This window comes from Pleurodeles waltl, chromosome 3_1 (assembly GCF_031143425.1).
Source record: "Pleurodeles waltl isolate 20211129_DDA chromosome 3_1, aPleWal1.hap1.20221129, whole genome shotgun sequence".
NCBI classification, from domain to species: Eukaryota; Metazoa; Chordata; class Amphibia; order Caudata; family Salamandridae; genus Pleurodeles; species Pleurodeles waltl.
The window spans coordinates 1,451,723,079-1,451,750,248 of NC_090440.1; positions in this window are offsets into that span (position 1 = coordinate 1,451,723,079).

Consider the following 27,170-nt stretch of genomic DNA (forward strand, 5'->3'; position numbering starts at 1 on the left):
GTGTGTGGACTGGCGTTTGGCCGGCACTGCCAGCCAAGCGCCACCCCACCCACACCACCAGCCAAGCGCCACCCCACACACACCGCCAGCCCAGCGCCACCCCACACACACCGCCAGCCCAGCGCCACCCCACACACACCGCCAGCCAAGCGCCACCCCACACACACCGCCAGCCAAGCGCCACCCCACACACACCGCCAGCCAAGCGCCACCACACCCACGCCGCCAGCCAAGCGCCACTCTACACATGCAATCCCCTTTTTTTTGTTTTTAAACAACAAAGAAACCACTAATCATAAATTAGTACAAAACTACAAACACAAAAGCTCTAACTGAATACATGACTAATGCCAACCGTGAAACCGAACATATAAAAATATAAAACACCAGTTTACGCTCACGGAATTTCCCAATAATTCTTCTGTGTGTGGTAGCTCCTGAAACAGCCACCCACACACAGCCCAGGCTTTGAAGGACAATCAGGGCAGTACATCCTAGTCTCCTTCCTGATACCTCTTCGAGCACAGACTCTACATCTCTTAGCAGGAAAGTTTTTTTGGGCCGTGGGAGGAATGTGCTCAGCAAAGTGACGATCTTTCAATCTAGCCACATCCTCCACCACTGCTTCTCTAGGAACTCTTGCCTGTTCCAGCACAACAAGGCTAGCTATGATAGACTCCTGAAATTTCACAAATGTCATCCTTGACTCTGGAGAACTATCCTTAAACACAACAAAAGCATTAAAAGTTGCCAAGTGGAACAAGTGAAGCGCTAATTTCTTATACCACACATAAGACTTACGAGCAGCAGTGTAAGGTTCTAACCTCTGATCTACTCTATCAACACCACCCATGTGCTTATTATAGTCTAAGATGCACACAGGTTTGCGCACTTCGGCAACCTGACCCCAAACAGCCACAGGTGAAGTACTCTCATCATGGATGGTGCTTAGCATGTATACATCCCTCTTGTCTACAAATTTCAGAGCTAGCAGCTCATCATTCCGCAAGGCACTGCACTGTCCCTTCTCAAGTTTTTTACAGACAAGCTCTTTTGGATAGCCTTTCCGATTAGAGCGGATTGTGCCACAAGCAACAGTGTCCACTCTGAACAACTCCTTGAACAACCGAACTCCAGTGTAGAAGTTATCTACATATAAATGGTGACCTTTGTTAAACAGTCGTCTACCAAGTTCCCACACAATTTTCTCACTAACTCCAAAAGTGGGAGGACAACCAGGGGGGTCAATATTGGAATCCCTACCAGTGTAGACCCGGAAATTATAAACATATCCTGTACTACTTTCTGACAGCATATACAATTTAATTCCATACCGTGCCCTCTTGCTAGGAATGTACTGCCTAAAAACCAAACGACCCTTGAACAGGACCAAAGACTCATCTACAGATATTTCTTTCCCTGGAACATAGATCTCTGAAAACCGATCTACCAAATGATCAAGGACAGGTCTAATCTTAAAAAGACGGTCAGAATCAGGATGATCTCGTGGCAAGGCTAAAGCATTATCTACAAAATGCAACATCCGAAGAAGAAGCTCATACCGGTTACGACTCATGATGGCAGGAAATATAGCAGTTGCCATCAAGGGACTAGTAGACCAATATGAAGACAGCGACGGCTTCCTTATCAGCCCCATCAAAAAAGTTAAACCCAAGAACTTTTTCAACTCTTCCAGATTTGTGGGAATCCACCGGCTAGCTCTAGAGTGTGGCCTAAGTCTGGCAGCGTTGTCCCTCAAAAACTGCTCTGCATACAAATTAGTCTGCTCAACAATCTCTTCCAAAAATATATCGTCCATAAACAACTCAAAAAAGTTGACGGGCAAAAAGTTTTCCGTATTAACTCGACACCCTGGAAAACCAGTAAACGCAGGCAACTGTGGCTGCTCCATGTTTGGTGCAACCCATGCGTCAGGTCTTCCAATGGGAAGCCTTTCAGCCGCTGGCTCCTGCACCATTGGCACATCACTGTCCTCCTCTAAAACAGGCCCTTCATCAGCACTGAGAGTGGCTTCATCATCAGATGATTCATCTCTGACAGAAAATTCACTTCCAGAATCCTGCACTTCCTCCTCTGCCTCAGATGCAGAGTCAGTCTCATATTCATGGTCAGAAGATGACTCAAAAAGCACACTAACAACCTGCTGAGCGGTCATCCTACGGCTGGCCATGATCCTTCCTACTAAAATTAACTGGACAAATACACCACCAACAACCAGCACTGTGTAAGATAAGTAACAAAGTATAGGTTTATCACTAAGAATTATAAACTCAAAAACTATACTGCTCACTTGCCTGAAAAAGCTTGACTCACCAGCAACTACTCTGCACAGCCACAGCAATCACCAACGATATCCCACTAAAAAGAGAAAAAAAAAAGCAAATTAGACATAAGACAACACAATAATCATTGTGCATAACTCTAAGGACAATTTCACACACAATCCTGCATTCAGTACACCACCTACAAACATGTCATTCATGCATTGCAACAATACTCACTTGGAGTAAATTTATTTACTTACCTAAAACATGCAACTACGCAAACCGCAGGACAACTACTGCCAAAACTGCAACAAGCCACAGCAAAGTCAGCAAAAGCTTTGAACTAAAACAAAAAGGAGAAAAACTGTTATTATCATAAAAGTAAATACTTCGCCAGTTGACAAACACTCCGCCACTAACCATTTTTTCATTTTCCCGTGTCTAGTCTTCTCTGCTTGGGGGAAGATGGGCCTAAAAAAAAAATAGGCCAATCTACCCCCAAGGGGAGGGGGCAGAAATCACCCAGATTACATTGCACCCTTTGGGGGGGGGCGACCCTTGCCCAAGGTGCCACACCCCCACACAAAGCACACACACACATACATAGTATCCCTGGCGCTATGGGGATTCTGCCCCCCTTGGGGACAGAAAGGCCTAAAAAATAGGCATATCTGCCCCCTAGGGGGGCAGAACTGCCCAAAAATACATGTGGGCCCCTGGGGGCGACCCTTGCCCAAGGGGCCACCCCCCAACACAAAAAATAAAAATCAACAATAAAATCCCTGGTGTCTAGTGGCTTTCTGCCCCCCTTGGGGGCAGATCGGCCTAAAAATAGGGCCAATCTGCCCCCAAGGGGGGCAGAAACGACAATAAATACATTGCGCCCCTGGGGGGAGCGACCCTTGCCCAAGGGGCCACCCCCCAACACAAAGCACACATACATACATACTATTTCTGGCACTATTGGGATTCTGCCCCCCTTGGTGGCAGAAAGGCCTAAAAAAAAATAGGCCTCTCTGCCCCCAAGGGGGGCAGAACTGCCCAAAAATACATGAGGGCCCCTGGGGGCGACCCTTGCCCAAGGGGCCGCCCCCCAACACAAAAAATACACATCAACAATAAAATCCCTGGTGTCTAGTGGCTTTATGCCCCCCTTGGGGGCAGATCGGCCTAAAAATAGGGCCAATCTGCCCCCAAGGGGGGCAGAAACGACAATAAATACATTGCGCCCCTGGGGGGAGCGACCCTTGCCCAAGGGGCCACCCCCCAACACAAAGCACACATACATACATACTATTTCTGGCGCTATTGGGATTCTGCCCCCCTTGGGGGCAGAAAGGCCTAAAAAAAATAGGCCTCTCTGCCCCCAAGGGGGGCAGAACTGCCCAAAAATACATGAGGGCCCCTGGGGGCGACCCTTGCCCAAGGGGCCGCCCCCCAACACAAAAAATACACATCAACAATAAAATCCCTGGTGTCTAGTGGCTTTCTGCCCCCCTTGGGGGCAGATCGGCCTAAAAATAGGGCCAATCTGCCCCCAGGGGGGGCAGAAACGACGTAAAATACATTTGCCCCCAAAGGGGAGCGACCCTTGCCCAAGGGGCCGCCCCCCAACACAAAAAATACAAATCAACAATAAAATCCCTGGTGTCTAGTGGCTTTCTGCCCCCCTTGGGGGCAGATCGGCCTAAAAATAGGGCCAATCTGCCCCCAGGGGGGGCAGAAACGACGTAAAATACATGTGCCCCCAAAGGGGAGCGACCCTTGCCCAAGGGGCCGCCCCCCAACACAAAAAATACACAGCAACAATAAAATCCCTGGTGTCTAGTGGCTTTCTGCCCCCCTTGGGGGCAGATCGGCCTAAAAATAGGGCCAATCTGCCCCCAGGGGGGGCAGAAACGACGTAAAAAGCATGTGCCCCCAAAGGGGAGCGACCCTTGCCCAAGGGGTCGCTCCCCTACACTAATATTCACTCACACACACACACATACAGAAATCCCTGGTGTCTAGTGGGCATTCCTGCTGCCCGATCGCATCGCGATCGGGCAGCAGGAATGCTCAAAGAGACATCGAGGGAAAGGAAAACCCTTTCCTTTCCCTCGATGCCTCTCTGAGAGCACCCCCACCCCACACGAAGGTGAAATACTCACCTTCTCCCTTGACGCGCTGGAAGCAAATGGCTTCCAGCGCGTCATTCCCCGTTTCCATGAAATCAGCGCGCGATCGCGCGCTGACGTCATGCGGGGGGGCGGGGGGGGTGGGCGTGAAAGGGGAAGGGATTCCCCTTTCAGCCCTGGCCTGGGGGTGTTGGGGGGCGGCCCTCGGGGGAAGCGCTAGCGCTTCCCCCGACTGCCAGTCCCTGGACGTAATGGTTACGTCCATGGCGCCACACGGGCGCTGCCATGGACGTAACCATTACGTCCGTGGCGGGGAAGGGGTTAAAGGAATAGCTTCAGGGTATCTTGTGGCATGGTCCACTACCACCAAGATGAATCTATTGCCTGAAGCAGTAGGAGGGTCAAGGGGGCCAACTATGTCAACCCCTACCCTTTCAAAGGGAACCCCAACCACAGGCAGTGGAATAAGGGGTGCCTTTGGTGTTCCACCTGTCTTGCCACTGGCTTGACAGGTTTCACAGGACTTACAAAACTCTTTTGTGTCCTCAGACATCCTAGGCCAATGAAACAAGGGAACAAGCCTGTCCCAAGTTTTCATTTGTCCCAGATGTCCTGCTAGGGGAATGTCGTGAGCAAGAGTTAGGAGGAACTTTCTGTACTCCTGAGTGATCACTAATCTCCTGGCAGCTCCAGGTTTAGGATCCCTTGCCTCAGTGTACAAGAGATTGTCCTCCCAGTAAATTCTGTGAGAGTCACTAACATCCCCATTAGCCTGTTTGACAGCTTGCTGTCTCAGACCCTCTAATGTGGGACAGGTTTGCTGTGCCACACTCAGCTCCTCCCTGGCAGGCCCCCCTTCACCCAAAAGCTCAGCAGTGTCTGCTTCAAGCTCCTCTGGTGTAGGTTCTGCACAGGGAGGGAATTCTTCTTCCTCAGAAGTTGAATCCACTGTAGAGGGAGGGATAGTAGGAAGTGGTTTGCTTCTACTAGGCCTAGCTTTAGGGAGCACTTGGTCCATTGTTCCAGGATCCAAGCTTCCCTGTCCTTTTTGCTTTTTGGCCTGAGCCCTTGTCAAAGCAAAAATATGCCCTGGGATGCCCAGCATTGCTGCATGGGCCTCCAACTCCACATCTGACCAAGCTGATGTCTCCAAATCATTTCCTAGTAGACAGTCTACAGGTAAATCTGTGGCTACCACAACTTTCTTTGGACCAGTAACCCCCCCCAGTTGAGATTTACAGCAGCCATGGGGTGGCTAAGTGTGTTGTTGTGAGCATCGGTTACTTGGTACTGGTGACCAAGTAGGTGTTGTTCAGGGTGGACCAGTTTCTCTATGACCATAGTCACACTGGCTCCAGTGTCCCTGTAGGCCTGAACCTCAACACCATTTATTAGGGGTAGCTGCTTGTACTTATCCATATTAAGGGGACAAGCAACTAAGGTGGCTAAATCAATAGCTCCCTCAGAGACTAGCACAGCCTCTGTGGCCTCCCTAACAAGGCCAACCCCAACTAAGTTACCAATAGTGAGCCCAGCTACTCCCTTGGATTGGCTATTAGTAGGTTTTCTCCCACCACCACTGCTATTAGTAGGGACACTAGGGGTAGCAGTAGGGGTTGTAGTGGTAGGAGGCTTGGTGCTTTTCTTTGGACAACTGGGATCTGTTGTCCAATGGCCTTTTACTTTACATAAATAGCACCATGGTTTCTTTTCTTTGTTTTGATTAAAGGAGGATTTGGGCCCACCACCCCCACCAGAGTGTTTTTGTGGGTCTGATGAAGACTAATTTTTAGATTTGTCCCCACCCTTGTCAGAAGACTTACCATCCTTCTTTTTGTTGCCATCTTTGTCACCCCCTGTATGAACTTTTCTGTTCACCCTTGTTCTGACCCATTTGTCTGCCTTCTTTCCCAATTCTTGGGGAGAGGTCAGATCAGAGTCCACTAAGTACTGGTGCAACAAATCAGACACACAATTATTAAGAATATGCTCTCTCAGGATCAAGTTATACAGGCTGTCATAATCAGTAACTTTACTGCCATGTAACCACCCCTCCAAGGCCTTCACTGAATGGTCAATGAAATCAACCCAGTCTTGTGAAGACTCCTTTTTGGTCTCTCTGAACTTTATCCTGTACTGTTCAGTGGTTAAGCCATAACCATCCAGGAGTGCATTCTTAAGAACTGTAAAATTATTGGCATCACTTTCTTTCACAGTAAGGAGCCTATCCCTACCTTTTCCACTAAATGATAGCCATAGGATAGCAGCCCACTGCCTTTGAGGGACATCCTGTACAACACAGGCCCTCTCAAGTGCAGCAAACCACTTGTTAATGTCATCCCCCTCCTTATAAGGGGGAACTATCTTATACAGATTCCTGGAATCATGCTCTTTTGCAGGATGACTATGGGGAATACTGCTGCTGCCACCATGGGTTTCTAAACCCAGTTTCTGTCTCTCCTTCTCTACTTCTAAAGTCTGTCTATCCAAATCCAGCTGTTGCTTCTTGAGCTTCAGTCTGGTTTGTTCCACTCTCAATCTATTGAGCTCCCTTTCTAACAATCTGTCATCAGGGTGGGTGGGAGGGACATGTCTTGAAACAGAAGTATGGTGAGAATGGACAGAAGGAGACCTGTCCCTTACAGAGGGCACCCTAACAGCTTGGCCGACAGTGTAATGTGAGAGCACATCATCTGTATGATGTGACTCCACCTCAGTACCAACTATGCTAGACTGTCTTGTAATGGGAAGGCTAAGAAGTTTCTTTCCTGAACCTTTACCTGGGGGAGTCCCTGGATCAGATTGGGAACCATTAGATACTTTTTCAACAGATGGGGCACTTTTAGCCTTATCTTGTTCTCTAAGCATGTTAAGTAACAATTCCAAGGAAGGATTCTTCCCTACACTCAAACCTCTCTCTATGCAGAGACTCCTTGCTCCTTTCCAGCTAAGGTGATCATATGCAATCTTAGACAGGTCAACATTTTGGCTTGTGCCAGACATCTTTAGAGAGAGTTAAAGTGATAGAAAAAGAGAAAAAAGTTTTCAGAACTTTTAGAAAGACAGAAAAAAAAACTTTTAAAACTTTTTAGAACTTTTTAGAAAGTTAGAAGTACTTTTCAGCACTTAGAAAAGAGTGAAAAGAGGAAATGCAAAACTTTTTGGCTATGTGTATATACACTGTTTTGTATATTTTTCTCTTATGAAAAGTACAATGACAAGAGTGGTAAGTAGTCTCAAAGCACTTATCCCACCGCTGCACAACCAATGTAGGAGGCTGGACTGGCTTGTAGTGAGTACCAAGGGGTACTTGCACCTTGCACCAGGCCCAGTAATCCTTTATTAGTGTATAGGGTGTCTAGCAGCTTAGGCTGATAGATAATGGTAGCTTAGCAGAGCAGCTTAGGCTGAACTAGGAGACGTGTGAAGCTACTACAGTACCACTTAGTGTCATATGCACAATATCATAAGAAAACACAATACACAGTTATACTAAAAATAAAGGTACTTTATTTTTATGACAATATGCCAAAGTATCTTAGAGTGTACCCTCAGTGAGAGGATAGGAAATATACACAAGATATATATACACAATAGCAAAAATATGCAGTATAGTCTTAGAAAACAGTGCAAACAATGTATAGTTACAATAGGATGCAATGGGGACACATAGGGATAGGGGCAACACAAACCATATACTCCAAAAGTGGAATGCGAACCACGAATGGACCCCAAACCTATGTGACCTTGTAGAGGGTCGCTGGGACTATTAGAAAATAGTGAGAGTTAGAAAAATAACCCTCCCCAAGACCCTGAAAAGTGAGTGCAAAGTGCACTAAAGTTCCCCTAAGGACAAAGAAGTCGTGTTAGAGGAATAATGCAGGAAAGACACAAACCAACAATGCAACAACGATGGATTTCCAATCTAGGGTACCTGTGGAACAAGGGGACCAAGTCCAAAAGTCACAAGCAAGTCGGAGATGGGCATATGCCCAGGAAATGCCAGCTGTGGGTGCAAAGAAGCTTCTACTGGACAGAAGAAGCAGAGGTTTCTGCAGGAACGAAAAGGGCTAGAGACTTTCCCTTTGGTGGACGGATCCCTCTCGCGGTGGAGAGTTGTGCAGAAGTGTTTTCCCGCCGAAAGAACGCCAACAAGCCTTGCTAGCTGCAAATTGTGCGGTTAGCATTTTTGGATGCTGCTGTGGCTCAGGAGGGACCAGGAGGTCGCAAATTGGACCAGGAGGTAGAGGGGACGTCGAGCAAGACAAGGAGCCCTCTTAGCAGCAGGTAGCACCCGGAGAAGTGCCAGAAACAGGCACTACGAGGATGCGTGAAACAGTGCTCACCCGAAGTTACACAAAGGAGTCCCACGTCGCCGGAGACCAACTTAGAAAGTTGTGCAATGCAGGTTAGAGTGCCGTGGACCCAGGCTTGGCTGTGCACAAAGGATTTCCGCCGGAAGTGCACAGGGGCCGGAGTAGCTGCAAAAGTCGCAGTTCCCAGCAATGCAGTCTAGCGAGGTGAGGCAAGGACTTACCTCCACCAAACTTGGACTGAAGAGTCACTGGACTGTGGGAGTCACTTGGACAGAGTTGCTGGATTCGAGGGACCTCGCTCGTTGTGCTGAAAGGAGACTCAAGAGACCGGTAATGCAGCTTTTTGGTGCCTACGGTTGCAGGGGGAAGATTCCGTCGACCCACGGGTGATTTCTTCGGAGCTTCTAGTGCAGAGAGGAGGCAGACTACCCCCACAGCATGCACCACCAGGAAAACAGTCGAGAAGGCGGCAGGATCAGCGTTACAGAGTTGCAGTAGTCGTCTTTGCTACTATGTTGCAGTTTTGCAGGCTTCCAGCGCGGTCAGCAGTCGATTCCTTGGCAGAAGGTGAAGAGAGAGATGCAGAGGAACTCTGATGAGCTCTTGCATTCGTTATCTAAAGTTTCCCCAGAGACAGAGACCCTAAATAGCCAGAAAAGAGGGTTTGGCTACCTAGGAGAGAGGATAGGCTAGCAACACCTGAAGGAGCCTATCAGCAGGAGTCTCTGACGTCACCTGGTGGCACTGGCCACTCAGAGCAGTCCAGTGTGCCAGCAGCACCTCTGTTTCCAAGATGGCAGAGGTCTGGAGCACACTGGAGGAGCTCTGGACACCTCCCAGGGGAGGTGCAGGTCAGGGGAGTGGTCACTCCCCTTTCCTTTGTCCAGTTTCACGCCAGAGCAGGGCTAAGGGGTCCCCTGAACCGGTGTAGACTGGCTTATGCAGAATTGGGCACATCTGTGCCCAAGAAAGCATTTCCAGAGGCTGGGGGAGGCTACTCCTCCCCTGCCTTCACACCATTTTCCAAAGGGAGAGGGTGTAACACCCTCTCTCAGAGGAAGTCCTTTGTTCTACCATTCTGGGCCAGGCCTGGCTGGACCCCAGGAGGGCAGATGCCTGTCTGAGGGGTTGGCAGCAGCAGCAGCTGCAGTGAAACCCCAGGAAGGGCAGTTTGGCAGTACCTGGGTCTGTGCTACAGACCACTGGGATCATGGGATTGTGCCAACTATGCCAGGATGGCATAGAGGGGGCAATTCCATGATCATAGACATGTTACATGGCCATATTCGGAGTTACCATTGTGAAGCTACATATAGGTAGTGACCTATATGTAGTGCACGCGTGTAATGGTGTCCCCGCACTCACAAAGTCCGGGGAATTGGCCCTGAACAATGTGGGGGCACCTTGACTAGTGCCAGGGTGCCCTCACACTAAGTAACTTTGCACCTAACGTTTACCAGGTAAAGGTTAGACATATAGGTGACTTATAAGTTACTTAAGTGCAGTGTAAAATGGCTGTGAAATAACGTGGACGTTATTTCACTCAGGCTGCAGTGGCAGGCCTGTGTAAGAATTGTCAGAGCTCCCTATGGGTGGCAAAAGAAATGCTGCAGCCCATAGGGATCTCCTGGAACCCCAATACCCTGGGTACCTCAGTACCATATACTAGGGAATTATAAGGGTGTTCCAGTAAGCCAATGTAAATTGGTAAAATTGGTCACTAACCTGTCAGTGACAATTTTGAAAGAAATGAGAGAGCATAACCACTGAGGTTCTGATTAGCAGAGCCTCAGTGAGACAGTTAGTCACTACACAGGTAACACATTCAGGCACACTTATGAGCACTGGGGCCCTGGAGAACAGGGTCCCAGTGACACATACAACTAAAACAACATATATACAGTGAAAAATGGGGGTAACATGCCAGGCAAGATGGTACTTTCCTACACTTCCCACATTTATTGCTACCCACATAGTACTTGTGTTTGAGGCGCACCACCGCGTATTCTGCCCTGTCCCAGTCCAGCGCCCTCAACTGTTTCCTTTCTTTCTCCAACTCACGCCAAACCCTCGGGCCCCAGTACACTTATGTGAACGCTCCAGATCTGCTCTAAGGAGTCTCCTTGCCCTGTTATCTCTAGCCGAGAGCGACATCACCTCCCCCCTAACGAAAGCCTTCAGTGCCTCCCACAGCAACTCCTCGCCAGTGGACCCATCGTCATTCCGGTCGAGGTAATCTATTATAACTTTGCAGATCTCTTGCACTGTTGCATCGTTCTGAAGCATTGAGTCCCTAAACCGCCATCCCGCGCACTCACCCGCTCCGTGTTCGTGTAACCGGGGTGTGGTCTGAAAGAGACCGAGGCTCGATCGAAGCGTCCGTAATCCGGGGTAAAAATTCCTGCGAGGCCAAGAAGAGGTCTAGGCGAGCATATGTCTCAGTCGCTGCCACATAAAAAGAGTAATCTCTTAACGTGGGATGAGCCTTATGCCACACATCCACCAAGCCACATTCACTCAGCCAATGACTGCCAGCCTCAGTTATAGACCCTGTCTGCCCCCACCTGTGGCCTGAACGATCCAGCCCTCCATCCATCACCAGGTTGAAATCGCCCCGACCAGAATAGCACTATCTGGGGACTGCAACATCGGAGTCAAGGCTCGTTTTAGGAAAGCTTCCTGCTGAGAGTTAGGCTCACACAAAGAGGCAATGGTAAAGGAAAAGCCCTCCAATCTCAGTCGCATGGCCAGAAGCCTCCCTGGTATCTCATGAAACTTGGACACCAACTCGCCCGGGAATGAGCGCGCCAGTAGGATCGCCACCACCTAGAGCGCATGCGATAGATATCCTTCGGGACAAGGTGCGTCTCCTGAAGCAAGCATATGTGACAGCCTGACCTCTCTAAGGTGGACAGAACGGCCAACCTCTTGGCAGGATTATTAAGCCCACGGACATTCAGGCTCATACATTTAAAAAGCATGGGCTAAATTAAGAGTTACAAGCAAAGAGGAGGATAAAGTGCAAGCCCCCGTGCCAGATCTACCCCATCTGTATCCACAAGCCCTGGGAGAAGCTGCATTTAAATGCCAAACCCGCAGGGAAACCCAAAAACAATCAACCATTACGCACAACAGGTGCACAAAATATATGAGTCCTCGCACTTCCTTCCCCATGAGGAAAAGTCTCCAAAGGGCAGTAGGACCAGTCATATGTGATAATCCACGTCCATCGCCCTCGCCGGCCCGACCCCTTCCAACAGCCGATATGCCGTTCGCAGCAAGGTCAACCATCAGTCAGGACACCCCCAGACACTCTTCTCTACAACGCTACTCAGAGCAGATTCCCTCTCTGATCTCAGCTCCGAGGGAGACGGACGCCGCGGCCTCCGCCTCTTCTTCTTTCATCGCCACCGGGGCTGTCCACCCCCGACAAGGCCAGCCTCTCACTCGACCCTTGGGACTCATCCTCCAGGCCCAGGATCCGGACCGCCTCCACAATGGATGTCACCTGCCAAAGCTGCTCCTCCCAGCGAAAGACCAGGCGGAATGGATGTCCCCAAAAATAAGAAACGTTGTGAGCCCGCAGGTGTTCTGTGATCGGTCTGAATTCTCTTCTTCTTTGCAACGTACGCACAGAGAGGTCATGGAATAGTTGAAGTTCATGTCCTCTAAAGAGGACCCTCTGAAGAGTGCGGGCTCGCTGCAAAATCCGTTCCTTGAGGACAAAGTCATGAAGGCAGGCTAGAATGTCTGGGGGGCAGTCCCCGGGGCCACCAGCACGACTAACTCGATGCACCCTATCCAGGGCTATCTCCTGCGTCTCATCTGGGCCCAGCAGAGAACGAAATAGGCCTTTCACATAGTCCCCGATGTCCTCCTTCTCCGCCCCCACCGGGACCCCCCTGATGCGGATGTTTTGTCTCCTCGAACGATTTTCCAGATCCTCGACCGTTAGCTGGAGATGGTCTTGTTGCTCTCGGAGACTGACAACCTCCTGCTGCAGGCCTGCTAGTTCTTCACCTCAAGGAATCTCACCCTCCTCCAGCTGCAAAACACGCTCTCCCAAGGAGGTCACCTCCCCTCTCAGCTCCTTCACCTCCTGGGCTATGTCCCGTCGCAGGTCCTGTATGTCACTACGGAGTGAGTCAAAAAGGGATGTCAGGAAACCCTTTGTGACCGGTGAGTTACCATCAGAGTCCGCTTTAAGACGACCTACAGGGGGTCTTGTCGCCGGTGGGTCTTCAGCCATGCCACTCGTAGGCAAACGAGCACCTGCCAGCATGTCTTTCACGGACCGCTCTCGCTTAGCTTTAGCCGCCACCATGTTTCGCAGGCCCAGGCGCGGATCGCCCGATCAGCCGTCCACGTGTCCACACCACCTCCACCGGTAGCGACGGGCTCAGGGATGCACGGTAACCCCTATATTTGGGGCTTGCACCCAGATAGCGCTTCCTGCCACACGTGGCTCTCAACTCCTCTGCCCTCGAGTGCCAAGGGGGCTCTCCCCGGCAAACACGAGGGCGTCACCCGGTCGGGACCTCCACTCCAGTCCAGTATCCACTTATCTTCCGCTGCAACGTTCCAGGCCGCAGCGCCTACCTGGGCCCACACTTACTTGCTTTCATAGGGGGGCGCAGGATACCTCCGCTGCGATGCAATGGCCTCCCCCGTCCTGATCCAGTATCACAGGCCTCTCCACCTCCTGCTGCAAGGCGCTTCAGTATGGAGGAGCCAACCTCCAGCCTCAGGCAGCTCTGGCACAGCGGGGAACCCCTCCACGCCCGCAGCTCAAAAGGCCTTGAGCCCGGGCCTTCCGTGCCGCTCCGGGAAGGCGAGGGCTCCAGAATGCCAAAAATGGCAAAAATAAAAAGGGGACCGTGCCTCCTCAACCCACAGCCCTCAAGTGCTAGGGCAAGCATGCACCGGTGGAGAAGAATCCACCCACCGGCATAAGAGGCCGCTCCTGCCGCGCTCCAGGCCGCACCTCAGAGCTCTGCCAGCACCCTCCGAGCAGAGGCCATCCGATGCGCACCGAGCCCTCAGGCGGCAACGTGCGATTCACAGCCGTGTTCGGTGTCCCTGGGTGGCCTCAGCACGACCCCCTTAGCAGACCATGCGGCAATCCATAGGGCCGGGGTGGCGGAGCTCGGACAAACGCGTCCTAGCACACCGCCATCTTGGCCACGCCCCCCACGCATGTTTTAAATGCCCTGATAGTTAAATACTGCCAAATTTGTTTTTCACTGTTGCAAGACCTATCTCTCCCATAGGTTTACATGGGGAATGCCTTTAAATATATTTTAAGTGCAGTTTCCCATTGGGAGCAGATAGAGATGTGGAGTTTGGGGTCTCTGAACCCACACTTTAAAAATCCATCTTTTGAAAGAGTTTGTTTTTAGATTGTCAGTTTGAAAATGCCACTTTTAGAAAGTGGCCATTTTCTTGCTTAAACATTTTATGTCTCTGCCTGCCTGTAGAATCCACGTCTGGGTCAGTCTGACAGTTGTGCTGTTTGTGAATTCTCTCTAGACAGTGACACAAAGGGAGTTGAGATGTGTCCTGCATATCCTGATGAGTGACCTGGACTACAGTGGGGAGGAAGGAGTTGACACCTGCACCTGAAAGGGCTGTGCCTGTCCTCACACAATGCAGTCTCCGACCCCCTGGAGTGTATCTGGGGCCAAGCCTAGGCAAGGCAGGATTTTGGGAACAACAGACACTTTATTTTGCTGTGTGTGCTTTCCTGGGCTGGGCTGCAGTTGCTGCTTCTGCCTTAAAGAGGACAAAGACTGGACTTTGTTGTGTTTCCTGCTTGTGAAGTTTCTTCAAGGGCTTGAAGTTGAGCTTACCTCCTGTTGGAAGACTCAGGGATATCAGAGACTTCAGATTTATATGCCTACAGCACTGGGAACTGTGTGTTTTGTGCTGCAACAGAAGAAAAGAGCTGTGCAATGCTTCACATCACAACCCTGATCTCACAGACGCCGCCAGTTGTCGCAGTCATCGAGCTTGCACCTTGACCCGCACTCCACATCGTCTTGCTCACACCGCAGCCTTGGTAACCCTGACGGTGACACTCTATGCCGACACCGACAGTGCTGCCTGCACCATGGCCTGAGGACAACTGCTTGTGAGGTACATGGAGCACCGTATCACCGTCTTGCCTCGCACCGCAGCCTCGGCCTACCGACTCCAGCGCCATTGACCCCAGCACCATCAACAGATGCCCCTGTCTGTACCATGATCCGTGGATGCCGCACGGAGCCCGCCCTGCGTCGTACTATCGACTTGGGCCTACCGATAACCGCGCTTCAGTAACAACAACAATGCTGCCTGCACCACGACGTGGAGACACCAACGGTGCACTGCCCCACTTCACACCACGACCCTGGTCTCACCGACACCACAGGAAGCCATCACCGAGCACCTGCCTGCACCGTGACCTTTGGGCACCGCATCATCCTGCTTTGCACTGCGGTATCAACACCAACACTCCTGACTTTGTCCTCAACTTGGAGTTTGACCTGCAATGCATGTGACTTCAAGGGCCCTACAACCCCTGCGCCGACCTCCGGAACCAATGCCGCCGCACTCTGGATCTCACTGCAAGGATCACGGCACCCCACATTTCAAAGGTACTGTTTGCTGGTCTTCACCACACAGTAGCTGGCCTGTGACTCCACGGTTGGCCTGAACTGTTGGATTTGTTGTTCTCGATGCCTTGATAGTCCCAGACGGAGCTATCGACTTCAAGGAACTGTATTTTTTAGTTAATTCTTGCAAAGTTCAGAACTTTATTATTGTGTGTTGGATTTTTCTCATTTTGGTCTTGTTTTACACAGATAATTATTGGCTATTTTTCTAAAACTGGTGTGGTGTCCTTATGTAGTGTTTTCACTGTCTTACTGTGTATTATGTGCAAATGCTTTACACATTCCTTCTGAGATAAGCCTGACTACTCATGCCAAGCTACCAAGAGAGTGAGCAGGGGTTTTCTGAGCTGGGTATCTCCCTTGCCCTGACTAGAATGAGGGTCCCTACTTGGACAGAGTTTAAACTGACTGCCAACTAGAGACCCCATTTACAACAGGTACTGAAGCATTTCTGTGTATGCCAGTTGGTATTCCTTTCTAAGCATCTGGAAGGACCTCAGGCTATCCTTATCCCAGATAAGTCCCAGGGTGAATACTTCTATCATGTCCCAATTAGGAAATCCCTATAGCCACCCTGTTGGACTTTTGCTTATGCAGGGTCATCCCCAGTCTTTTTGCCTCCTGCCTCCTATTTTTTTCTGACCTGTTGCTGTTGGCTTTTCAACTCTGAGCACTTTACCACTGCTAACCAGTGCTAAAGTGCATATGCTCTCCGTGTAAATTGTATGAAATTGGTTTATCCATGATTGGCATATTTGATTTACTAGTAAGTCCCTAGTAAGGTGCACTAGAGGTGCCAGGGCCTGTAAATCAAATGCTACTAGTGGGCCTGCAGCACTGGTTGTGCCACCCACATAAGTAGCTCTGTAATCATGTCTCCGACCTGCCACTGCAGTGTCTGTGTGTGTATTTTTACACTGTAAATTCGACTTGGCAAGTGTACCCACTTGCCAAGCCTAAACCTTCCCTTTTCTTACATGTAAGGCACCCCTCAGGTAGGCCCTAGGTAGCCCCAAGGGCAGGGTGCAGTGTATGGATAAGGTAGGACATATAGTAATGTGGTTTATATGTCCTGACAGTGAAATACTGCCAATTTCGTTTTTCACTGTTGCAAAGCCGGTCTCTCTCATAGGATAATATGGGGGCTACCTTTAAATATGATTAAAGTGTAGATTCCCCTAGAGAGTAGATGGACATGTGGAGTTTGGGGTCCCTGAACTCACAATTAAAAAATACATCTTTTAGTAAAGTTGATTTTAAGATTGTGCGTTTGAAAATGCCACTTTTAGAAAGTGAGCATTTTCTTGCTTAAACCATTCTGTGACTCTGCCGTGTTTGTGGATTCCCTGTCTGGGTCAGTTTGACAGTTGGGTTGTTTTTCACCTCACACCAGACAGTGACACAAAGGGAGCTGGGGTGTAACCTGCATTTCCTGATTAGCCATCTCTGCTAGGAGGGAGGGGTGGAGTGGTCACTCTCATCTGAAAGAACTGTGCCTGCCTCTGACAATGCCGGCTCCGACCCCCTGGTGTGTGTCTGAGGCCTTGCCTGGGCAAGGCAGGATTTCACAAGTAGGTGTGAGTCCCCTTTGAAGAAAGGTGACTTCAAAGACTAAAATGGGTATAAGAAGGGCACCCAAATCTACAGACTTTAGAAACACTTCTGGAACCAAGAGGAACCTCTGCCTGGAGAAGAGCTGAATAGCTGAGGAAGAAGAGCTGCCCTGCCTGTGACTGTGCTTTGTGGAGCTATCCTGCAGTTGCTGCTTTTGCCAGAGTAAGAGGGCAAAGACTGGACTTTGTGTGCCTTCCATCTTGAGAAGAAATCTCCAAGGGCTTGATCTAGAGCTTGCCTCCTGTTGTTTGAAGTCTCAGGGACAGCAAAGGCTTCTCTCTGCCAGCACCTGGAGTCTCTGGAGAGACTCCTACTCCGCCCTGTGGTGCCCATCCAGTTCCTGGGACCCTGAAAGGAGAAGCTGGCAGCCTAAAGACAAGAAATCCACGCACAGAGCGCTGTGCGGGGAAAAGATTGACGCAAATCCGATCTGCGGCTGAAAAAACGACGCACCGCCGGCTCCGCAGCTGAGAAACGACGCTCGCAGGAAACGCGACCGAAAAATCGACGCACGGAGCAGGAGAAACGACGCGCAGCATCGCTGACGGAGGCTGGGAGATCGCAACCTGCGCTGCGGGATTTTCAAATCATCGTGCGGCTGGATTTTTGACTCAAGTACCGCCGTGCGGAGTTATTTTTGACGCACACCCGCCCGTGCGGGGTTATTTTTTAAGCACACCAGGTACATTTTCACTCTAGCAGCGCTAGTGTGTTTTTAAAACTACTCAAAGACTCTTTTTGATTTTTAATTGATAACTTGACTTGTGTATGGTGGATTTTTGTCGTTTTGGTCTTGTTTTGTTTAGATAAATATTTCCTATTTTTCTAAACCTGTATTGTGTCATTTTGTAGTGTTTTCATTAAGTTACTGTGTGTGTTGGTACAAATACTTTACACCTAGCACTCTGAAGTTAAGCCTACTGCTCTGCCAAGCTACCAAGGGGGTAAGCAGGGGTTAGCTGAGGGTGATTCTCTTTTACCCTGACTAGAGTGAGGGTCCTTGCTTGAACAGGGGGTAACCTGACTGTCAACCAAAGACCCCATTTCTAACATTGGTGATCAGCGGTTGGGATTTGGACTTGTGTTTGTACTTGACATACAGTAATTAAGTGTACACTACTTTTTTAGTTCAGACCACTACGTGACCACATACTACTTGTTTGGTGATCTACGATTTTTCCTCTTTGGGACTCTTTTTATTCTACTTCCATGATTTTGCTGATCCCTTGACTGATTCTTTTTACTTCATTGGGAACTTATTTTCTGCCTTTGGAACTTTGTACTTGTGACCATCATGTCTCAATCTGGAGATGCAACAGCTGGAGCTGTGTTTGAAATAGAGAAACTGAAGGAGTACTCAGTTGCTCAATTGAAACAGTTCCTTAAAGATCTTGACTGTCCCACTGAGAGCTCCACCAGGGAGGGGGAGCTGCAAAAGGCACAGAGGGCCTGGGTGACAATCAAGAAGGCTGGAGGGCACACAGAGGAGGAGAATGTGGGTGGGGAAGTGCAGAGGATGCACAGTGGTGTAGTGGAGGTACCTGTTACGCCTGGGGGGAGGGTCCCCAGGAGGGATAGCAGGGTGTCATCCAGGGGTCTGACTCCTGAAGAGTTACAGGACAGACAGGCAGAGAGGGCTCGCCGGTTCAAGGAGTTGAGGATGCAAAGGGAGAAGGAGTTGGAAGAAAGGAGGAGGGACTTAGAGATCAAAAAGAGGATTTGGGTTTATGAGCTCAAAATGAAGGAGCTGGAAGTCATGAGGGCTGAATCCAGCTGGAATGGTGGCAGCAACAATTTTATATCTAGTGCTGCTGAAGAAGTGCACATGCCCAGAGATGTGGTGCCCTACTTGAAGGAGGGAGTTAACACACACCAGGAGGTTCAGGGGTATGAGGTAGCTCCAGTGATGCACAGGGTCCCTGAGGTGGATTGGGGAACTGGCATGGGGAGTCATATTCCTACTGGTGGGAGGGACACTCTACTGACTCTAGGTGAGAGTGACAGGGAGAGGGGTTCCCCCCAGGTAGAAGTCCTGGTTATGGAGTGTGAAGACATCCCAGAAGAGTGTGGGTTGAGTGTCAGGGACAGTCAGGTACTGTCTCACCAGTCTCAGGAGGGTGATATGGGGTGCTTTTTCAAAGCAGAGTCACTGGATGGTTGGGTGAAGGGTACTTTGGTTAATTCATGTGAGGGGCTGAGTGATGTAATTGCTGGAGAGCATATGTCTAGTCCTTAGTTTCCAGAGCTATGCCAACACCAGGTGGAGTGTGAGTTCTCTGACCCCAGGGAGCTTGCAATGGAGGCAGACTTCTGGGTGAGTACCAGAGAGTCTGAAGAGGCATTTGGGGGGGCTCCTGAGAGGAGTGGTCTAGGTATTTCCCAACCAGGTGAGGTAGGGAAGGATTGTAGTGTCCCAGGTAGGTCCCAGTGTAGTGGGATGGATGAGGGACCCCATGTCCAGTCTCTGAGGAGAGGGAATGGGGATGGGCGAGGTCCAAGGTGCCCGAGATCCAGTCCCAGGTCCTGGAGGGTTCCATGAGGGAACACCAGGAGGGGAGCCTAGCCTGTACCATAGGGCCATCTGTTGAGGGAGATCCCACAGTGTCAGGAGAACTTGGGGGGGCGGCTGTAGCCAGCGTCCCACCAGTTCTGGTGTCTGGCAGTACCACTCCTAGTGAGGGGGTGCAGAAGTCCAGACAGAGGGTTGAGAGGGGGTTGCGGACCCCAGTGGAGAACCTGGAGGGTCAGGGGTCAGCTCTGAGAGCAGAGCCCCCCAGGAATGACCTTGGTGAGACCATTTCTGGGTTGGGGGGAATCCAGACTCTGTCAGATGGGCAGAGGTCAGGGGACCTGCGCCAGCCAGACTCTTGTGTGGCCCTTGGGGACAGTGTGTCCCTTGAGGGGGGTAAGTGTGCCCCCCTGGAAGTCCTGGTGCGCCAGGCAATGGTTCAACCGCAGGGTAGTGACTCTGGGTTGAATGATCAGGTTCAGGGGGTAAACTCTGACCTGATGGGAGGTAAGTGTGCTCCCAAGGAAGTCCTGGTGCGCCAGGCAGTGGTTCAACCACAGGGTGGTGACTCTGGGTTGGATGACCAGGTTCAGAGGGTAAACTCTGGCCTGGTGGGGGGTAGGTATGCCCCCCAGGAAGTCCTGGGTTGCCAGGCGGTGGTCCAGTCTGTGGGTACAGACCCTGGATTGGAAGGCCAGGTTCAGGGTGTCCCCCCTGACCTGGAGGAAGGGGCTACTGCTAACAGTGCCCCTACCATGTTGTCTTCTGGGGGGGGCACTCCTAGTTGGGTGGTTCAGGACCCCAGAAGAGAGGGCAGGGGGAGGGAAGCCTCACCCCTGGCCCTGGTCCAACCTGAAGGTACAGACCCCAGGTTGGAGGATCAGTTGCAGGTTAACATCCCTGCACTGGTGGAAGAATTGTGCAGGACTGCTTCTACAAGCACCCTGACAATTTTTTACTCTGGGGGTGCCGCTCCTGGAGGGAGGGTACAGAGCCCCAGAGGGGAGGACCAGGGTCAGGTTATCTTCTCTGACCTGGTGGAAGGGAGAGTGGTCAAAGGGTGTCAGGCACCTGGGGCTACTGCCCCCCACTCTCCGCAGTCACAGTGCTTGGAGAGGCCTGAGGTCGGGCTCTCATCCCTGACAGTTGTCTGGGGCCACTGTGGCTTGCTGTCCTGGTGGACAGAGTTGCCCCTGGGGGGGGGACGAGAGTCACACCCCGGGGATGGAGTGGGCAACACCACTGTGTTGGCCCTGGTGGTGCTATCTGCCCATTGGGATGCATCTGTGAGCAAAGTAAAGTTAGGTGCTGCACAGATGGTGTCTGTAGATGTGGAGAAGGGTTCCCCATGGGTTAGCTTAGTGGGCCCTGAGAGTATGGACAGAGGGATCCAACTGGAGTCAGGAAGGCGTAGAACTGGAACATGCCCCTGCTGTTGTGGGCCTGGGTCCTTGTTCTATCGCCCCAATCAGGGAAGTACATCAAGGTATTGATTGTTCTCCCCTGGCTTTAGGCTGGTAGGGGGTCATGTTGGACTTTTGTTTATGCAGGGTCATCCCCAGTCTTTTTGCCTCCTATTTTTTTCTGACCTGTTGCTGTTGGCTTTTCAACTCTGAGCACTTTACCACTGCTAACCAGTGCTAAAGTGCATATGCTCTCCGTGTAAATTGTATGTAATTGGTTTATCCATGATTGGCATATTTGATTTACTAGTAAGTCCCTAGTAAGGTGCACTAGAGGTGCCAGGGCCTGTAAATCAAATGCTACTAGTGGGCCTGCAGCACTGGTTGTGCCACCCACATAAGTAGCTCTGTAATCATGTCTCAGACCTGCCACTGCAGTGTCTGTGTGTGTATTTTTACACTGTAAATTCGACTTGGCAAGTGTACCCACTTGCCAAGCCTAAACCTTCCCTTTTCTTACATGTAAGGCACCCCTCAGGTAGGCCCTAGGTAGCCCCAAGGGCAGGGTGCAGTGTATGGATAAGGTAGGACATATAGTAATGTGGTTTATATGTCCTGACAGTGAAATACTGCCAATTTCGTTTTTCACTGTTGCAAAGCCGGTCTCTCTCATAGGATAATATGGGGGCTACCTTTAAATATGATTAAAGTGTAGATTCCCCTAGAGAGTAGATGGACATGTGGAGTTTGGGGTCCCTGAACTCACAATTAAAAAATACATCTTTTAGTAAAGTTGATTTTAAGATTGTGCGTTTGAAAATGCCACTTTTAGAAAGTGAGCATTTTCTTGCTTAAACCATTCTGTGACTCTGCCGTGTTTGTGGATTCCCTGTCTGGGTCAGTTTGACAGTTGGGTTGTTTTTCACCTCACACCAGACAGTGACACAAAGGGAGCTGGGGTGTAACCTGCATTTCCTGATTAGCCATCTCTGCTAGGAGGGAGGGGTGGAGTGGTCACTCTCATCTGAAAGAACTGTGCCTGCCTCTGACAATGCCGGCTCCGACCCCCTGGTGTGTGTCTGAGGCCTTGCCTGGGCAAGGCAGGATTTCACAAGTAGGTGTGAGTCCCCTTTGAAGAAAGGTGACTTCAAAGACTAAAATGGGTATAAGAAGGGCACCCAAATCTACAGACTTTAGAAACACTTCTGGAACCAAGAGGAACCTCTGCCTGGAGAAGAGCTGAATAGCTGAGGAAGAAGAGCTGCCCTGCCTGTGACTGTGCTTTGTGGAGCTATCCTGCAGTTGCTGCTTTTGCCAGAGTAAGAGGGCAAAGACTGGACTTTGTGTGCCTTCCATCTTGAGAAGAAATCTCCAAGGGCTTGATCTAGAGCTTGCCTCCTGTTGTTTGAAGTCTCAGGGACAGCAAAGGCTTCTCTCTGCCAGCACCTGGAGTCTCTGGAGAGACTCCTACTCCGCCCTGTGGTGCCCATCCAGTTCCTGGGACCCTGAAAGGAGAAGCTGGCAGCCTAAAGACAAGAAATCCACGCACAGAGCGCTGTGCGGGGAAAAGATTGACGCAAATCCGATCTGCGGCTGAAAAAACGACGCACCGCCGGCTCCGCAGCTGAGAAACGACGCTCGCAGGAAACGCGACCGAAAAATCGACGCACGGAGCAGGAGAAACGACGCGCAGCATCGCTGACGGAGGCTGGGAGATCGCAACCTGCGCTGCGGGATTTTCAAATCATCGTGCGGCTGGATTTTTGACTCAAGTACCGCCGTGCGGAGTTATTTTTGACGCACACCCGCCCGTGCGGGGTTATTTTTTAAGCACACCAGGTACATTTTCACTCTAGCAGCGCTAGTGTGTTTTTAAAACTACTCAAAGACTCTTTTTGATTTTTAATTGATAACTTGACTTGTGTATGGTGGATTTTTGTCGTTTTGGTCTTGTTTTGTTTAGATAAATATTTCCTATTTTTCTAAACCTGTATTGTGTCATTTTGTAGTGTTTTCATTAAGTTACTGTGTGTGTTGGTACAAATACTTTACACCTAGCACTCTGAAGTTAAGCCTACTGCTCTGCCAAGCTACCAAGGGGGTAAGCAGGGGTTAGCTGAGGGTGATTCTCTTTTACCCTGACTAGAGTGAGGGTCCTTGCTTGAACAGGGGGTAACCTGACTGTCAACCAAAGACCCCATTTCTAACATTGGTGATCAGCGGTTGGGATTTGGACTTGTGTTTGTACTTGACATACAGTAATTAAGTGTACACTACTTTTTTAGTTCAGACCACTACGTGACCACATACTACTTGTTTGGTGATCTACGATTTTTCCTCTTTGGGACTCTTTTTATTCTACTTCCATGATTTTGCTGATCCCTTGACTGATTCTTTTTACTTCATTGGGAACTTATTTTCTGCCTTTGGAACTTTGTACTTGTGACCATCATGTCTCAATCTGGAGATGCAACAGCTGGAGCTGTGTTTGAAATAGAGAAACTGAAGGAGTACTCAGTTGCTCAATTGAAACAGTTCCTTAAAGATCTTGACTGTCCCACTGAGAGCTCCACCAGGGAGGGGGAGCTGCAAAAGGCACAGAGGGCCTGGGTGACAATCAAGAAGGCTGGAGGGCACTCAGAGGAGGAGAATGTGGGTGGGGAAGTGCAGAGGATGCACAGTGGTGTAGTGGAGGTACCTGTTACGCCTGGGGGGAGGGTCCCCAGGAGGGATAGCAGGGTGTCATCCAGGGGTCTGACTCCTGAAGAGTTACAGGACAGACAGGCAGAGAGGGCTCGTCGGTTCAAGGAGTTGAGGATGCAAAGGGAGAAGGAGTTGGAAGAAAGGAGGAGGGACTTAGAGATCAAAAAGAGGATTTGGGTTTATGAGCTCAAAATGAAGGAGCTGGAAGTCATGAGGGCTGAATCCAGCTGGAATGGTGGCAGCAACAATTTTATATCTAGTGCTGCTGAAGAAGTGCACATGCCCAGAGATGTGGTGCCCTACTTGAAGGAGGGAGTTAACACACACCAGGAGGTTCAGGGGTATGAGGTAGCTCCAGTGATGCACAGGGTCCCTGAGGTGGATTGGGGAACTGGCATGGGGAGTCATATTCCTACTGGTGGGAGGTACACTCTACTGACTCTAGGTGAGAGTGACAGGGAGAGGGGTTCCCCCCAGGTAGAAGTCCTGGTTATGGAGTGTGAAGACATCCCAGAAGAGTGTGGGTTGAGTGTCAGGGACAGTCAGGTACTGTCTCACCAGTCTCAGGAGGGTGATATGGGGTGCTTTTTCAAAGCAGAGTCACTGGATGGTTGGGTGAAGGGTACTTTGGTTAATTCATGTGAGGGGCTGAGTGATGTAATTGCTGGAGAGCATATGTCTAGTCCTTAGTTTCCAGAGCTATGCCAACACCAGGTGGAGTGTGAGTTCTCTGACCCCAGGGAGCTTGCAATGGAGGCAGACTTCTGGGTGAGTACCAGAGAGTCTGAAGAGGCATTTGGGGGGGCTCCTGAGAGGAGTGGTCTAGGTATTTCCCAACCAGGTGAGGTAGGGAAGGATTGTAGTGTCCCAGGTAGGTCCCAGTGTAGTGGGATGGATGAGGGACCCCATGTCCAGTCTCTGAGGAGAGGGAATGGGGATGGGCGAGGTCCAAGGTGCCCGAGATCCAGTCCCAGGTCCTGGAGGGTTCCATGAGGGAACACCAGGAGGGGAGCCTAGCCTGTACCATAGGGCCATCTGTTGAGGGAGATCCCACAGTGTCAGGAGAACTTGGGGGGGCGGCTGTAGCCAGCGTCCCACCAGTTCTGGTGTCTGGCAGTACCACTCCTAGTGAGGGGGTGCAGAAGTCCAGACAGAGGGTTGAGAGGGGGTTGCGGACCCCAGTGGAGAACCTGGAGGGTCAGGGGTCAGCTCTGAGAGCAGAGCCCCCCAGGAATGACCTTGGTGAGACCATTTCTGGGTTGGGGGGAATCCAGACTCTGTCAGATGGGCAGAGGTCAGGGGACCTGCGCCAGCCAGACTCTTGTGTGGCCCTTGGGGACAGTGTGTCCCTTGAGGGGGGTAAGTGTGCCCCCCTGGAAGTCCTGGTGTGCCAGGCAATGGTTCAACCGCAGGGTAGTGACTCTGGGTTGAATGATCAGGTTCAGGGGGTAAACTCTGACCTGATGGGGGGTAAGTGTGCTCCCAAGGAAGTCCTGGTGCGCCAGGCAGTGGTTCAACCGCAGGGTAGTGACTCTGGGTTGAATGATCAGGTTCAGGGGGTAAACTCTGACCTGATGGGAGGTAAGTGTGCTCCCAAGGAAGTCCTGGTGCGCCAGGCAGTGGTTCAACCACAGGGTGGTGACTCTGGGTTGGATGACCAGGTTCAGAGGGTAAACTCTGGCCTGGTGGGGGGTAGGTATGCCCCCCAGGAAGTCCTGGGTTGCCAGGCGGTGGTCCAGTCTGTGGGTACAGACCCTGGATTGGAAGGCCAGGTTCAGGGTGTCCCCCCTGACCTGGAGGAAGGGGCTACTGCTAACAGTGCCCCTACCATGTTGTCTTCTGGGGGGGGCACTCCTAGTTGGGTGGTTCAGGACCCCAGAAGAGAGGGCAGGGGGAGGGAAGCCTCACCCCTGGCCCTGGTCCAACCTGAAGGTACAGACCCCAGGTTGGAGGATCAGTTGCAGGTTAACATCCCTGCACTGGTGGAAGAATTGTGCAGGACTGCTTCTACAAGCACCCTGACAATTTTTTACTCTGGGGGTGCCGCTCCTGGAGGGAGGGTACAGAGCCCCAGAGGGGAGGACCAGGGTCAGGTTATCTTCTCTGACCTGGTGGAAGGGAGAGTGGTCAAAGGGTGTCAGGCACCTGGGGCTACTGCCCCCCACTCTCCGCAGTCACAGTGCTTGGAGAGGCCTGAGGTCGGGCTCTCATCCCTGACAGTTGTCTGGGGCCACTGTGGCTTGCTGTCCTGGTGGACAGAGTTGCCCCTGGGGGGGGGGACGAGAGTCACACCCCGGGGATGGAGTGGGCAACACCACTGTGTTGGCCCTGGTGGTGCTATCTGCCCATTGGGATGCATCTGTGAGCAAAGTAAAGTTAGGTGCTGCACAGATGGTGTCTGTAGATGTGGAGAAGGGTTCCCCATGGGTTAGCTTAGTGGGCCCTGAGAGTATGGACAGAGGGATCCAACTGGAGTCAGGAAGGCGTAGAACTGGAACATGCCCCTGCTGTTGTGGGCCTGGGTCCTTGTTCTATCGCCCCAATCAGGGAAGTACATCAAGGTATTGATTGTTCTCCCCTGGCTTTAGGCTGGTAGGGGGTCATGTTGGACTTTTGTTTATGCAGGGTCATCCCCAGTCTTTTTGCCTCCTATTTTTTTCTGACCTGTTGCTGTTGGCTTTTCAACTCTGAGCACTTTACCACTGCTAACCAGTGCTAAAGTGCATATGCTCTCCGTGTAAATTGTATGTAATTGGTTTATCCATGATTGGCATATTTGATTTACTAGTAAGTCCCTAGTAAGGTGCACTAGAGGTGCCAGGGCCTGTAAATCAAATGCTACTAGTGGGCCTGCAGCACTGGTTGTGCCACCCACATAAGTAGCTCTGTAATCATGTCTCAGACCTGCCACTGCAGTGTCTGTGTGTGTATTTTTACACTGTAAATTCGACTTGGCAAGTGTACCCACTTGCCAAGCCTAAACCTTCCCTTTTCTTACATGTAAGGCACCCCTCAGGTAGGCCCTAGGTAGCCCCAAGGGCAGGGTGCAGTGTATGGATAAGGTAGGACATATAGTAATGTGGTTTATATGTCCTGACAGTGAAATACTGCCAATTTCGTTTTTCACTGTTGCAAAGCCTGTCTCTCTCATAGGATAATATGGGGGCTACCTTTAAATATGATTAAAGTGTAGATTCCTCTAGAGAGTAGATGGACATGTGGAGTTTGGGGTCCCTGAACTCACAATTAAAAAATACATCTTTTAGTAAAGTTGATTTTAAGATTGTGCGTTTGAAAATGCCACTTTTAGAAAGTGAGCATTTTCTTGCTTAAACCATTCTGTGACTCTGCCGTGTTTGTGGATTCCCTGTCTGGGTCAGTTTGACAGTTGGGTTGTTTTTCACCTCACACCAGACAGTGACACAAAGGGAGCTGGGGTGTAACCTGCATTTCCTGATTAGCCCTCTCTGCTAGGAGGGAGGGGTGGAGTGGTCACTCTCATCTGAAAGAACTGTGCCTGCCTCTGACAATGCCGGCTCCGACCCCCTGGTGTGTGTTTGAGGCCTTGCC